Source organism: Leopardus geoffroyi, chromosome B1 (assembly GCF_018350155.1).
Source record: "Leopardus geoffroyi isolate Oge1 chromosome B1, O.geoffroyi_Oge1_pat1.0, whole genome shotgun sequence".
Taxonomy (NCBI): domain Eukaryota; kingdom Metazoa; phylum Chordata; class Mammalia; order Carnivora; family Felidae; genus Leopardus; species Leopardus geoffroyi.
The window spans coordinates 107,604,802-107,620,402 of NC_059327.1; positions in this window are offsets into that span (position 1 = coordinate 107,604,802).

Sequence of the window (15,601 nt, forward strand, 5' to 3'; positions counted from 1 at the left end):
TTTTTCAGTATAAGTGAAAAACTTCATAAGGTCCTGACATACTCTACAAAAACCTATTTTACTTTTTAACTCTGTTAACTTATGAGAGCGACCCTAAGAAGAGAGAAGGGAGTGTCTATCACAAATCAGGATAAAGTTAGGGGTGCCTGGGTGGCTCAGTAAGTTAAGAGTCTGACTTTTGGTTTCCCAGGTCAGGTCATGATCTCATGATTCATGGATTGAGCCCTGCTGTCAGCACAGAGCCTGCTTGGGATTCTCTCTCCCTCTCTCTCTGCCCCTCCTCTCAATAAATAAATAAATAAACAAGCAAATAAACAAACTTTTTTAAAAAGCTGGATAAAGTTGAAAAAAGTAAGAGCAAATACAATAATTAAGAGAGAAATAGTGCTTGCTTGGGAGAATATCACTAACCTTAGTCAATCTGCTTTTGATCCTATTTTGAAACCTCAAATTCATCTTCTCAGTCCCTCCCGCCCTCCCTCTTCTGCCTCACCTCACTATTCCTAGTTGATAGTTTCCACCTAACATTATTTTTTACATCAGAGTGGATACATTAAGCCAGATTCTACTAGATTACAGCCAAAATAACAGACTCCTGGAGTATCATTAATAGAAGCACATGCAGACAAACAGATGAGTTTCAGAAAATAATGCCATAAGGCTGGTTGGCTGTGGGTCATATTCAACTTTAGCTAGTTGCTACCTATCTTCAAGTCTTTGAATTTAAGAGTTATGCATGGAGGGAAACATATCTTAGGCTAAAAAAAAAGTTAATTTTAAAGAATATGAGAATCCTGCAACTAGGATTTATTTCTGTTCTCTTTTTAATATCTTTTCCTCCTCATATTTTCCTAATTCCTCACCATCTGCTATGACCTTTTTCCCTCATCAACTACAGGGATTTTGGCATCAATGACACAGCATATTTTTCCTATATTTCTTTTTTTCCCCTTTTCTGCTTTGTTCTTTCCCAACCTTTCAATTTATTTATGTAGAACAATCATATTAACTGAACTACTGAAAACATTTTGAAATTTAAGATGGTAGCATAAAAGATTTTAAATGGTCGTCATAATCAGCAACTGCTTATTTTTTCCACCAATTTAAAATCTTCAAAATAAATCATTTTGAAGGGACGTCTTTGTGGCTCAGTCAGTTAAGCATCCAACTTCAGCTCAGGTCATGATTTCACGGTTTATGGGTTTGAGCCTCACATTGGGCTCTGTGCTAAAAGCTCAGAGCCTAGAGCCTGCTTTGGATACTGTGTCTCCCTCTCTTTCTGCCCCTCCCCTGCTCATGCTCGCACTCTCTCTCTCTCTCTTGCTCTCAAAAATAAATAAACATTAAATTTTTTTTAAATAAATCATCTTGTGAACAAAAATATTACCCTTCAAACTTATATTCCTTTAGCATCTTCATGTTACTAGGAGTTGTTATATTGAACATAAAGCTCATGTTTTAAAAAGAAGGTAAATAATATTATATTACATCATATTCATTTAGGAAGGATTTTGCATTCTTTTAGTGGGATGGGAAGGGCAGGCATGATGAATGTCCCTAAATATAACTGAAGCCTAAGATAAAAGTATAAAGAAAAATAGCTATTTGATCAAGCAATGAAATGTAAAAAGAAAAAAAAAAAAAGACTGTCACTTGTACTGGCCCCAAATATATCTTTTATAGGTTACACAGTCACTGAATGTTTACTGTATATTTTCCCTCAGGAAACCCCCATGGCATTTTTAATATCTGTTGTATCTTTTTTGTTCTGTTAAGAATTTCCAAAAGACTGTATCCATAAGGATCTGGCGTATTTTCTAACTTTTCTAAAAATGCAAAGAGGAAGGTAAATGTTTTCTCCCCAACTTATCCCACTTTACTTTTTAGACATACACATTTAATTTTAAATGTTTACAAGAGATTAAGACAATGTCAAGACATTCTCAATATTTTTATCATGATGCACTCTATTCTAAACATGTAGTTTGGCAAAATAACTCAAATGTTAACATTATTTATACTCTCAATAAGTGAGAATTTTTTTATGATGGGAGCTATATTCTGCACATATTTTATCTGGTAAATTCATATAAGAATCCAACAAAGTAAATTTGTTATCCCCGTTTTGGAAATGTGGAGTATGTAGTTCAAATGGTTAGATAACATACCTGGGACCAACAACTAGTTAGTATTAAAGCCCAAACTTTGTAAAGTGGGGGAAAACAAAACCAAAACAAAACAAAACAAGCAACAAAAAGCCCTCTTTGGGAAACATTTTGCTTGGTGTCTTTCATCTCACATTTGATCTTCTGACTTCTAAGAAAGTATTATGTTCACGCTTCAATCTAGAAATTTTGAAGCTAATTGTAGCTGTTATCCTGAAACTAATGCTGGCGTGGTCTGAAAAAAATCATTTGAAACATTTTTAAGCAGTAAAAATTTCTCTTAAGCTGCCCATCTAAAAGTAGGACAAGAATGTGCTGATGATAATCATTTAGATCATATCCTTGTTCTTGGTTTTTATCTTCTATGTCTCAGGGTGGGTCCTTCAAACCATCAGTTGATGACTGACCGTCCATTCAAGTTTGAGAGGCAGGCACCAAATTGCTATTTGGCAAGAGTATGTGTGTGTGTCGCACGTATGCCAGTGTGTGATCACTGACTTTTAGAATTCATGTTGCAGTAAAAGATCATAACGGGGAGCCCGGGTGTCTCAGTAAGTTGAGTGACTCTTGATTTCGGCTCAAGTCTTTTTTCTTTTTAATTTCTAATGCTTTTATTTATTTTTGAGAGACGGAGCATGAGAGGGGAAGGGGCAGAGAGAGGGAGACAGAATCTGAGCAGGCTCTGGGCTCTGAGCTGTCACCACAAAGCCCAACGCAGGGCTAGAACTCAAGAACCAGGAGATCATGACCTGAGCTGAAGTTGGAAGCTTAACTGACTGAGCCACCAGATGCCCCCCTGGTTCAGGTCTTGATCTCACTGATGGTGCAGAGCCTGCTTGTGTTTCTCTATCTCCCTCTCTCTCTGCCCCTCCCCTGCTCTCTCTCTCTCTCTCCCCCTCTCCCAAAAATAAACATTAAAAAAATAAAAAATAAAAGGATGATAAAACTTCTCGATTTTGACCTCCCTCTCTTTATCACCCATTCATTCTCTTGATCTCTATCTCCTTTTGTCTGCCTCTTACATGGGCAGATTACCAGGAGTATGAAGATTCTAATTTGTGAAATGGTGTAAAGAGGATACTTATTCCTTCTGCTTCATAGGCGATTGGTGAGAGTAAATTTGGGGTAGACAAAAATCAGGGAAGGAATCCTAGCCATAATATTTTTAACACTCAGTTGCAGTGGCCTCAGAAGGTGTACATTTACAAAACTAAGAATCAAACAAATGACATATGTGTACCGTTTCACAAGATTCTAAAAATCCATATTATAGAATGTAATTGCTGCTCCAAAAGTAATTTTAAACAGAATATTTATTATATAGCAAAGTATGAGCCTATAAATTGTTACAGATCTTGTAGTATTCACCACTGTATAGATACATTATAGTATCTTTCATTGAAAACAACAGTATATTTAATTTTATACTCTTGTATTCAACATGTTAAATAAATTTAAGTAGCTTTTTATGACATTTCCATAATTACTACTATGTAAAACTATGATAATAATATACCACTCTCCTTTTTCATTGTTGATTTTGTCAGAATTTCAGTGACTGACTCATGGGATTTGTCCCTTGGATTAATTACTAGAAAAGATTATATCAGTTTTAATATATTATGTGTGGCATTTTGCTTCAACTAGTAGCTGAGTAATGCATGGCAAATTACTTACCATCTCTGAGAATTTACTTTATCAGTAAAATGAAGATAACAATATCTGCTTTATGAGAATCCTTTGAGAATGAACTGAGATAATGTAACATGCTTTGCACTTTCCCTGATACACAAAAAAGGCTTACCAAATATTAGCCATAATTTTTATTACTAAGATTCATATCGATATATCTATAATACTATGATGATTTTTAGGAACTAGGTTCTTAACACCTGTGCATTTTTTATATGAACTTTATTTTCTATATCTATTTATACTTATTTATATTTATATTACAAACTAAATTTCCCGTTTCATGCCTATATCTATTATTATAACTATTTACACAGTAATATTTAATTATTTCAACAAAATTAGACACTGTGTAAATAGGTAGAATATCAATAAATATCCATTAACTTTGGATTTCTACTTTCAGTTATATGTTGTTATATATTCAGAATCATAAACACAAAACTTTACTAAAAGAGACATTTTAGGGTAAGACCAAGAATATATTATATTATAAAACACTCATTCCTTTTCCTTATTACATTATAAAAAATTATTTTATCTTGGTAATTAGCTCTATTTTGGTAAGTAAATCCATGGGAAAACAGGGTTTTTAACCTATAAAATTTCAATTTAAATTGAGTTTTTCAAAATTTAATATATATTAAATAAGAAAATATAGTATATTCCATTTCATTCAAAAAATAATTTGTAAACATAGAGGTCATTTTTAGAACAATCATCAGTAATATATTTAGATGTAATTTAAAGATTAATTTTTACTTTGTTGAGTCTGAAATTTTCAAATCCGTAACTAATGTACTGAGAATTAAAATGCACTACCGATATTATTAAAAATATTTAATAAATGTTTTAATTAACTTCCAAAACATTTGAAAAATGTTCCTCTATAAGGTAATACATTGTATTAGCTAAATATTATATTTATGTTTTTGACAGTACAGATATTAAACATTTCTTTTAAACAGGCATGAATTAGGTGAATCCTAATTAAACACTGCATAGCTGTTGACTCCTACCATGTATATGTTGCAAAAATAGGTGATTTGGAGAAGAAAGGAGTATAAGACAAGGTTCATAGTTGCAGGAGCTTTATAATCTATTTTGTGTTCAAACTACATATCTAAAAATTGAGGCACCATAAGAGACATTTGAAATGTGAAAAAAATACAGGTGGTTGGAGTACATAGGTTTTCTGGTTTCTCAAATACTAGATAACAATTTTTAAAAATGAATTTTACATTAAGGCCTGGGTAGAAGCATTTTTATTTAACCCAGGGGAGCCCTATAAGATAATTACATTATTCCCATTTTATTGTTGAATGAGATAAGTTAGTCTAAAAGTGGTTGAGAAAACACAATGATATAAATCCTTGCAGTCTAAATTAAGATCTCATACCCTGAATATTACACTGTACTATGCAAATAAAAATTAAGACTAAAAGCAGCAACTCATTTGTTCTTGTTATAATTGTTCATTATAATTCTTTTTTTCATAAAGGTTAAAGAAGTGACTTGTTATTTTCTCTAACATCTATCACCACAACTCCTAGAAAATTAGATGAAAATTACTCCAGGTAAAAATTATTCTTTGCTTTATCTTCATTTTATTGTCCATTATAAAAAATATCTAGAATATAATCAAAAGCAGATTAAATATACAAATTAAGTCCAATATATTCTTTCTATTTAATTCCAAGAAAACCATGTCTTGCTTGAGCTACAGTGACATCTTGTGGCCCAAAGTGTTTTGTTTAGTTTTTATATGTAAATTGTTGCTGCTTTTGCTTCTCTTCAGTTCCAGGATTTAAAGGAGGCAGCTTTCATTAGCATAGATTCTGAATGATCACTAAACATTACATAAGCAAAATATTAAATAGAGAAAAAAAAAGAAAATTCAACAGTAAGCATGTCCTAGGACCACTGCTGACCTAATTTTTCTCAGAAGAGTTTGGATTACTTAAAGCGTATTTCTAAATATTGAAAAAATTATGTGGAAAAGTTGATGTCAACTTCATTCTAAATGTAATGGCATGTAGTCCCAATGATTTTGTCATCTTCCATGTAATTAAAAAAGAATCAACTAATTAATCAAAATTATTTTTTAAATGTTTGAATTTGATCTCAATATCTACATTAAAAATATCTTCTATGGTGTATACATTATCTTTGCAATTTAGAAGCTTCAGTTTGTTTCCTTGGGTGCATACTGATAAACATATTGAAGTCATATTTTCTCAAGCCTCTCTTTTCTTGAATTCTTTCAATATTTGCCAGATGGCTTCTGATTATTTTTAGAGTTCCCCAGGGTTCCATATTGAATGCACTGCATCACATCTTCAGATGTTTAACAGAAATTTCAAAAGCTCCTACTGCACATCTTATGGAAATATAATCATGAATTGAACAATATTTCTTGACCTGAATGCACAGATGACTGTAGTTTGTAAAACTAATTTGTTAAGAAATAAAATACTGGTGATATATATAGTACCTGATATTCAAGTTTAATCTAATGTAATATTCAAGTAATTTTAGGTATAATAAAATATACAATCTAGTAATGTGCATTTAAACCTATTTCTGCTATATAGTCATTTCAGTGTTAGAAATAATTGATTCATGGGGCACCTGGATGGCTCAGTCAGTTAAGCATCCGACTTCCACTCAGGTCATGATCTCACAGCTCGTGAGTTTGAGCCCCATGTCATACATTACAAAAACAAAACATTAAATAATAATAATAATAATAATAATAATAATAACAACAATAGCCATATTGCTATTTTTTACTATACTCTTATTATTCTTTAGTTCAAGATTTTGTTAATTTAGGATATAAAATGAGTACCTGTTTTAATGACTAATCTTTGATAGAAATGAAGGTGGTCAGTTTTACATTTATGGACTCTCACTGCAAAGATAAATATGGAAACACCAAGATTCTTATAAATGAACACTGCACAAGAAGAGTCACTATTTGGTTGGTTACTGATAATTTTGGTACTTCTGATAACTGAAGAAGGGCTTTTACCTTAGGATTTTCTAGATAATGTATAAGTATTAACAAAAATAACTGTCCTTATTCCATGGGATGTTATTAATTTTTTAAATTTCTTTGTTTTGAGAGAGAGTATGTGAGCAGGAAGGGGCAAAGAGACACATGGAGACACAGAATCCAAAGCAGGCCCTGCACATTGCAGAGCCTAATATGGGGCTTGAACCCACAAACCGTGAGGTGATGACCTGAGCCAAAATCAAGAGTTGGATGTTTAACTGACTAAGCCACCCAGGGGCCCCAGGATGTTATGAATTTTAACATAAATCTAGGTTAAATTATAAATGTCAAGCAGATATAATATTGTTCTGAATGTATCTATTCATTTCTCTTTGCTAGAATATTGGTAAAATCTGCATGTATGTTGGCTAAGGTTTAGATAAGAAGGTAGTGGGGCGCCTGGGTGGCGCAGTCGGTTAAGCGTCCAACTTCAGCCAGGTCACGATCTCGCGGTCCGTGAGTTCGAGCCCCGCGTCAGGCTCTGGGCTGATGGCTTAGAGCCTGGAGCCTGTTTCCGATTCTGTGCCTCCCTCTCTCTCTGCCCCTCCCCCGTTCATGCTCTGTCTCTCTCTGTCCCAAAAATAAATAAACGTTGAAAAAAAAAAAATTTAGATAAGAAGGTAGCATTCTTTATTTTTTTGTCCCTAAAAATTTTTATTAATGTTTTTAGTGCTGCCTACATTCATTTTGTGAATCAAGAGTTGTTCTTTATACGACTTCTGAAAAAAATCTACAGCCATTTTTAAAATAATTTTTACAACATATTTGAAGATGCATTTTAAACAAATCTTATAAATCCCTTCTGATAATGTGAAGAGAAATAGAAAAATCAAAGTTACGTGTTTATTAGTAAATGGTTTATTTGAGGACTATTTTCACATAGTAAAACCATTTTGAGAGAAATAATAATATTTTATGGTCCCCATGCTTTGAAAAGCTTTAGAAATATTATACTTTTTTATTTAAAGATCTACATATATTATTAAAATCTTATTTTAATAGATGAGGAAACTGAAGAAATGTTACCTTGCTTAAAGTCACAAAGACTACATTTTTAAAGACATGATTCATTCAACATGTTCCACCACAGAAGCTCATTATTCTTCATTATATATTGGTCACCTTCCTCTCATCATAAAGCCTCTTAAATATATTTAAATTTATAAAGTTAATTAAAAAAAATTTTTAATGTTTATTCATTTTTGAGAGAAAGAGACAGACAGAGCATGAGCGGGGCAGGGGCAGAGAGAGGGAGACACAGAATCTGAAACAGGCTCCAGGCTCTGAGCTGTCAGCACAGAGCCCGACGCGGGGCTCCATCTCACGAACCTCGAGATCATGACCTGAGCCCAAGTCAGATGCTTAACCAACTGAGCCACCCAGGCGCCCCAAAATTTATAAAGTTAATTAAGGGAAATTCAGGTATGCCAATTACCATACAGGTAATAATACCCTCGCTTAAACAGGCCTTGGTGTGAACACTCACGTATTTAGCCTTTTAAGATCTCCTTTCCGATGTCTCTGATGTGGCTGGATACTGAAGAATATTACTTAATGTCGTATATTGGACATACATGTGGACATTTATTAAGAGGCTTTAAGGATATCTTTATTTCATAAAAGTAATTTCCAATTACATGAATGCCATATAAGTCATTATCTTAATCTTTTTTGCAAATATTCTGTTTACATATATATTTGATTTATCCTGTACCTCATAAGAAGCTTTCCACTTTCTCCTGTTACATAGAGTTGCTTTTATTCGATTCTACTCAAGTATACAGTCAATTTTTGTGTATATAATAACATTATAACTTAAAATTTAGATTAATTACAGAACAAAATGACTGCATTTTTTTTTCTCCTCTTTATCCCTATCCTTTGAAATATGGGATGGCAAGCAACTCTCTTGTTAGGGAATATATACATACAGATATCTGTGTGTGTGTGTGTGTGTGTGTGTGTGTGTGTGTGTGTGAGAGAGAGAGAGAGAGAGAGAGAGAGAGAGAGAGAGAGATAGGAGGAGGAGGGAAGGAGGGGGAGAGAATGGTGATAAGAAGAAAATAATAAAACATGTGAAAATACATTAAAAATTAATGAATCTGGCTACATGTAATATTTACACTCATGGAGAAAACGTCAAACATATCAATGAAAAGATTTTGCTTTCAAACTTCATGGAAATTATATCTTCGAAAATACACCTGGAATTGTTAAGAACATATTTAGATATTAGTATTTAACTTATATTCTTATGATGATGCTCATGATCTGTGCTTCTCACAGATGTGAGAAGTAAATATTATAATGGAAAAAGAAACGATTTTATGGTAAAAAATAAATAAATGCTTAAATCCAGTATGTTTTTTACAAATACATTTCCTCTTGTAATCAAAAAAGAATCACCTATGTAACAGAATGTGTAATACTTTGTATGCAAATAAGAAAGCACTATTGAGCTGATGAAAACATCTGTTAATTGATTTTATGGTCCAGTACACACAGCTCTAAGTGCCATGATAATTTGGGGCAAAGACTTGTTTTTTCTTGTAGCATCTGGGTATTTCAGGCAAAAGTGATAAGTAGTGTTCTGTCTGAATAATTTAGGAATTGGCATCAGTACAAACCTGACTAGTACTGAATTTTAGAGATTTAGAAATAAAATCGTTGGGTCCCTAGGTGGCTCAGTCAGTTGAGCATCCTCCTCTTGATTTCAGCTCAGGTCATGATCCCAGGGTCATGGGATGGAGCCCATGTCTGGCTCTGCACTGATCGTAGAGCTTAAGATTCTCTCTCTCTCTCTCTCTCTCTCTCTCTCCCTCTGCCTTTTCCCCATCCCCTCTCATTCTCTTTCTCTCTCTCAGGGAAAAAAAAAAACCTGCCACATTTAGGTTTATGATTTCAAATTCATTAATTCTGACATATTTTGAAAATGAAAGACACTTGTTTGTACCTGTTTATATTCTAAAGCATATTACTATAAAGCATATTTCCCTTTCTGTATTGTATGCTATAATATACTGGAAATAGCACTGCATTAACCTAAAAGGACTCTGGTTTTACTTTGCCTCCAGTGTTACTTATTTGGATCTTTAAGTCTTTTTATATATGATCACATAAGGTGATGTCAGTAAAATAATCAAAAAAAAAAGTTAGTGCTCAATTTATACGGGTTAAACCAAAAGAAGTACAAGAGGAAAAAAAATACTGTAACTTGACTTAGATACAAAACTAACTTGAATCCAAACACCAAATGTGGATATATTTTGTTAGAACATTGTGGGTGTTTAGGCAGAGGAGGATGTAAAAACAAATTGTTATTTTTTATTATAAAAATATTGTAAGATCTAAGAAAAACATACATGAGAACATAAGAAGAAATAAACAAGAGGTAATAATATATATATATATATATATATATAGAGAGAGAGAGAGAGAGAGAGAGAGAGAGAGAAGTTAAAAAGAAACACTATTTTCTAAATTTGAAAATCTTGATAAATGAATGGATGAATTTCTAGAAAAAAATTAGACTTATCCAAAATTTTGTGAATAAAATAAATTTAACAAGGTAATAATTGTGAACAAAATTAAATAATATGTGAAAGAATTATATAAAAATTTCCAAACTCAGATTATTTTTAGTGTAAATGATTTCAACATTCATAAATACATTATCATAACTTCCTTATACAATTTATTCTGGAGAGTAAAACGCATTGTATTGAATAAAACTAGCAAAATATCTTTGTTTTGTTTTGTTTTTTTTAGGATCCACATATAAATGAAATCATGTGATATCTATCTCTGACTTATTTCGTTTAGCATACATAATACTCTCTAGGTCCGTCCATGTTGTTGCAAATGGCAACATTCATCATTTTTTTATGTCTGAGTAATATTTCATTGTTTGTATATGTGTGTAACATATTCTTTATCATATATGTACATATCATATATGTATTGTGTATTCTTTATTCATTCATCTTGGGTTACTTCCCTATTTGGCTATTATAAATAATGTTGCAATAAACACAAGCCTGCATATATTTTTTTGAATTAGTGTTTTCATTTTCTTTGGGAAAATACCCAGAAATGGAATTACTGGGTCATATGGTATTTCTATTTTTAATTTTTTGAGGAACCTTCACACTGTTTACCATAGTGGCTTCCCCACTTTACATTCTCACCAACAGTGCATGAGGTGTCCCTTTTTCCCACATCTTAACTAAGAATGATTTCTTGTTTTTCTGAGAGTAGCCATTCTGACTTGTGTGAAGTGATCTCACTATGGTTTTGATTTGTTTTCCTGACATTTACTAATGTTGAACATCTTAAGTCTGTTGGACATTTGTACATCTTTGGAAAAAAATGTCCCGTCAGGTCCTCTACCCATGTTTTAATTGAATCGTTATTTTTTTGCTGTTGAATTATATAAGTTCTTTTTATATTTTAAATTTTAACCCCTTATCAAATATATCAATTAAAATATCCTCTCCCATTCAGTGGGTGATGGGCATTGAGGAAGGCACCTGTTGGGATGAGCACTGGGTGTTATATGGAAACCAATTTGACAATAAATTTCATATCAAAAAATTTTTTTCCTTAAGAATATAAATATAAAACCTAAACATTTAAAAAATAAATCAATAAAATAAAATATCTTCTCCCATTCAGTAGGTTGGCTTTTTGTTTTTTGTTTTTTGTTTTTTTTTTTTTTTGGTTTACTTTGTTGTGCAAAAGCTTTTTATTTTGGTGTAGTTTAAATACAGAGAACAAACTGGCGGCTGTCTGTGGGGATGTGGGGGGGGGGTAAAATAGGTATAAGAAATTATGGGTACAAACTTCCAGTTCTAATATAAATAAGTCACAGAGATGAAATATACAGGATAGGAAATATAACCAACATTATAATAACCTCATATGGTAATAAATGGTGACTATACTTACTGTGGTGAGCATTAACTGTATAGGATTGTCAAATCACTATGCTATATACCTGAAACAAATATACTATTGAGTATCAATTATACCTTAAAAAATTCTATCAAATTCTTGACTTTTGTTTTGATTAAATTACTTTAAAAAATTAAAAACCTTTCTTGTAAGCCACATGAATGGCTATTGATACAATATTGACAGACAAAATACCAGCTATTTAGTAGAATGTTATATAATGTGATTAATCCACTAAATCAAAAGTTATATAAATAATGCAAAATAAACTACTGCTAATAAGAAGATGAAATCAGTAATCAAAACACAAATCCCAACAAAGAATTCTACCAAATATTCAAAGAAGAATTGTTATTAACTCAAACTCTTCCAAAAAATAAAGAGAACACTTCCAAACTCATTTTTCAAGGCCAGCTTTACCCTGAACCAAAACCAGACAAGGACACCACAAGAAAAGAAAATTACAGGCCAATATCTCTGAACATCATCAACAAAATGTTAGCAAACCTAACAATACATTACAAGGATCATTACCACAATCAAATGGATTTATTCCAGAGATGTAAGGATGGTTCAACATCTGTAAACCAATCAACATGGTACACCATATTAACAAAATAAAGGATAACAATCGTATGATCATCTCTAGAGATGTAGAAAAAACACTTGACAATATTTAACATCCACTTAAATAAAAACTCTCAACAAAGTGGGTAGAAAGGGAATGTACCTCAACATTTTAAAGGCCATATATCACTGTAAAGAGTTATTTAGTAGTAGAGGAACAAAGGAAAATTTAAGGAAAGAAGGCTGGAAAGATATTCATTAAAATATAACACCCACTTCTTATTAAGGTACATCGTGGGTCATAATATATACATTTTAATAATAGAGGGATTTAAATAAGGAATTTAAGAATGCTTCACTCAATATGATAAAAAATATCTCAAAACAATTCAGAGATAATTTTATGTCTTATAATATATATTTTCATTTAAAAATTAAGGAAATTGTTTATCTTACTATAATCACTAAATCATTTTTAGAAAATTCTAGTCAACGGGGCGCCTGGGTGGCTCAGTCGGTTGGGCATCCGACTTTAGCTCAGGTCATGATCTCGCAGTCTGTGGGTTCAAGCCCCACGTCAGGCTCTGTGCTGACAGCTCAGAGCCTGGAGCCTGTTTCAGATTCTGTGTCTCCTTCTTTCTCTGACCCTCCCCTGTTCATGCTCTCTCTCTGTCTCAAAAATAAATAAATGTTAAAAAAAAAAATTTTTTTAAATAGAAAATTCTAGTCAATAAAGTGGAAAAGAAAGTATCAATATTTGAAATTTTGTAGGAAGTCAGACTTATAAACACAGGAATAAAACAAAATCATTAGCAATATAAACATTTACAAGATAAAAGTCTAAGGGATAATAAACATTTAAGCAATAGCTTATTTAAAAATATAAGATGAAATAATTTCATGGAAAATGAGGCAAAAACAAAAACAAAAAAAAAACAAAAAATACCAAACTATTTAAAAATGTGTCTGCTAGGGGTACCTGGGTGGCTCAGTCAGTTAAGCATCCAATTTGGGCTTAGGTCATAATCTCAAAGTTTCATGAGTTGGAGCCCCTAATTGGGCTCTGCACTGACAGTGCAGAGCCAGCTTGGGATTCTCTCTCTGTCTCTCTCTCTCTGCCCCTCCCCTACTCACGCTGTCTCTCTCAAAATAAATAAATACACTTAAAAATGTTTTTAATGTGTCTTTTATATGAAGAACACAAAGCAATTTACCAAAATATTTAAACAAAGAGTTGAGAAAATATTTGCAAACCAAAGGAAGGATGCATTGTGGTCCTAAGACACTTAAAAAGATATTAACTACCCAAGATTATTGTATGTATATATAAAGTACTTCAGGAATCCTTTAAGTAATTTTTGTAATAAAGTACAGGAAGGGAGAAAAAAGAAATAGGGTATTATGTGTGCAGCAATGTGCACCCCAATTCAAGGAACAAGGTGGAAAATCCATGTGAAAGGGCATTTTTTTGACAGATATCTTGAATGGAAACAAGCACATTCTTCTTAATTTAATCCTCTTCATCTCACCTACCTCAAAATCAAATTGTAGTGAGCATCTGAAAATAGAAGAAGAAGCCTAGGAACATATAGCAAATAAAGGAAAGGGAATGGCAAAGGGTAGAGGGAGAGGGTGAAGAGGGAAATTAAAACTGGAGAAATTTAGTGAAACGGATTGTTTTCATTAATTTCAAATGACACTAAGAGCAAAGACAAGAGTGAGTAAGGAGTTAAAGAATCAGGAAATTGCAAGAAAAAAAATAGTTCTATGAAATTCCTCAATAAAAGACTGTCAGCCTGAGAAAAGTTACCAATTTCTTCCTGAAGTTCTAAAAAGGAAATGGAGAAAACTTTGTAAATGTAAAAGGAAATAAACACAGAAAATTAAGATGAGTTGAGAATTGTCAATGCAATGGAAATTGGTAGAATGAAAACAATGGGGGGAAAGTAAATAAAAATAAACAGAAACTGAAAAATTGCCAAGAGAGCATGTTTGTCCTAGAAAAGAGGAAAACACATGTATTTTCTCAAATGATTAAATAAAAGGTGAATGCTAAAGAAGTGTAAGAGAGACCAAGTAGAATTTTATCTCACACATATTTATGAATATGTTTTTATGAATATGAATATTGATGGGGCACCTGAGTGGCTCAGTTGGTTAAGCATCTGACTTCAGCTCAGGTCATGATCAGGCTGTACTTGAGTTCAAGCCCCGTGTCGGGCTCTGGGCTGACAGCTCAGAGCCTGGAGCCTGTTTCAGATTTTGTCTCCCTCTCTCTGCCCATTCCCCACTTACACTCTGTCTCTCTCTCTCTCTCAAAAATAAATAAACATTTTTAAAAAAAAAAGAATTGTGGAATTGAGTGGTTGCTGAAAGTACATCTTTGTGATAAAGAAAATGATAGATTCAACTAAGCCAAAATCTAAATTAAATGTGTTAGTCAGAAGACCTCCATCTTATGCTCCCATAAGCTGGACTGTGAAGACCAGTTCTAGGGTTTGAATGTAAAAAGAGAATTTTTGGAAGGCTAAATTCACAATTCATATCTTGACAAAAATTCCACACCAGCATTAGAGCTCTAATAGGAAAGAAGCATGACCCTGAGTTTTGGGACTTTGGATATCTTGGTTGATGTGTTTGAGAACATTAAACCAATATTTTGTTAAATTTTTTTAGCCTGCAGAAATGATTTTCTCATAGTCTGGAGAATAGCAACAACCCTCCCATTTCCAACTTTTGCCTTAAGTTATTATAAAGGCATTAAAGAAGCCAGATTCATTGTAAGAAAATATTTCCCCTCTTTGAGATATGCATTGTTCTTAGCTCTTAGCCATTCTCCAATAAATAAGGTCAAATGCCAATATGAACCAACTGGTGAAATCCTGGGTCTGGTAAAAGAAAAAAGAGATTATTCATTAATATGTCCCTTATAATATATTTCTGGAAACTGGTAGAGTATGACTGGGAATAGGCCTTAGTCATGCAGTACGAGAGAGGGGGAATGGGTAGGATCCTCTAAGGTTGAGTAAAAGAGTTGTTGGTAGGACACTCCTCCATTATTCAAGTATTTAACAATCTAGTATGGGCATGCCAAAATAGCTATAAAATTGCTTTAGAGAAGACTCCCCAGAGAGTGAAAAAAATGAAGGACAATTATAAATTAAGT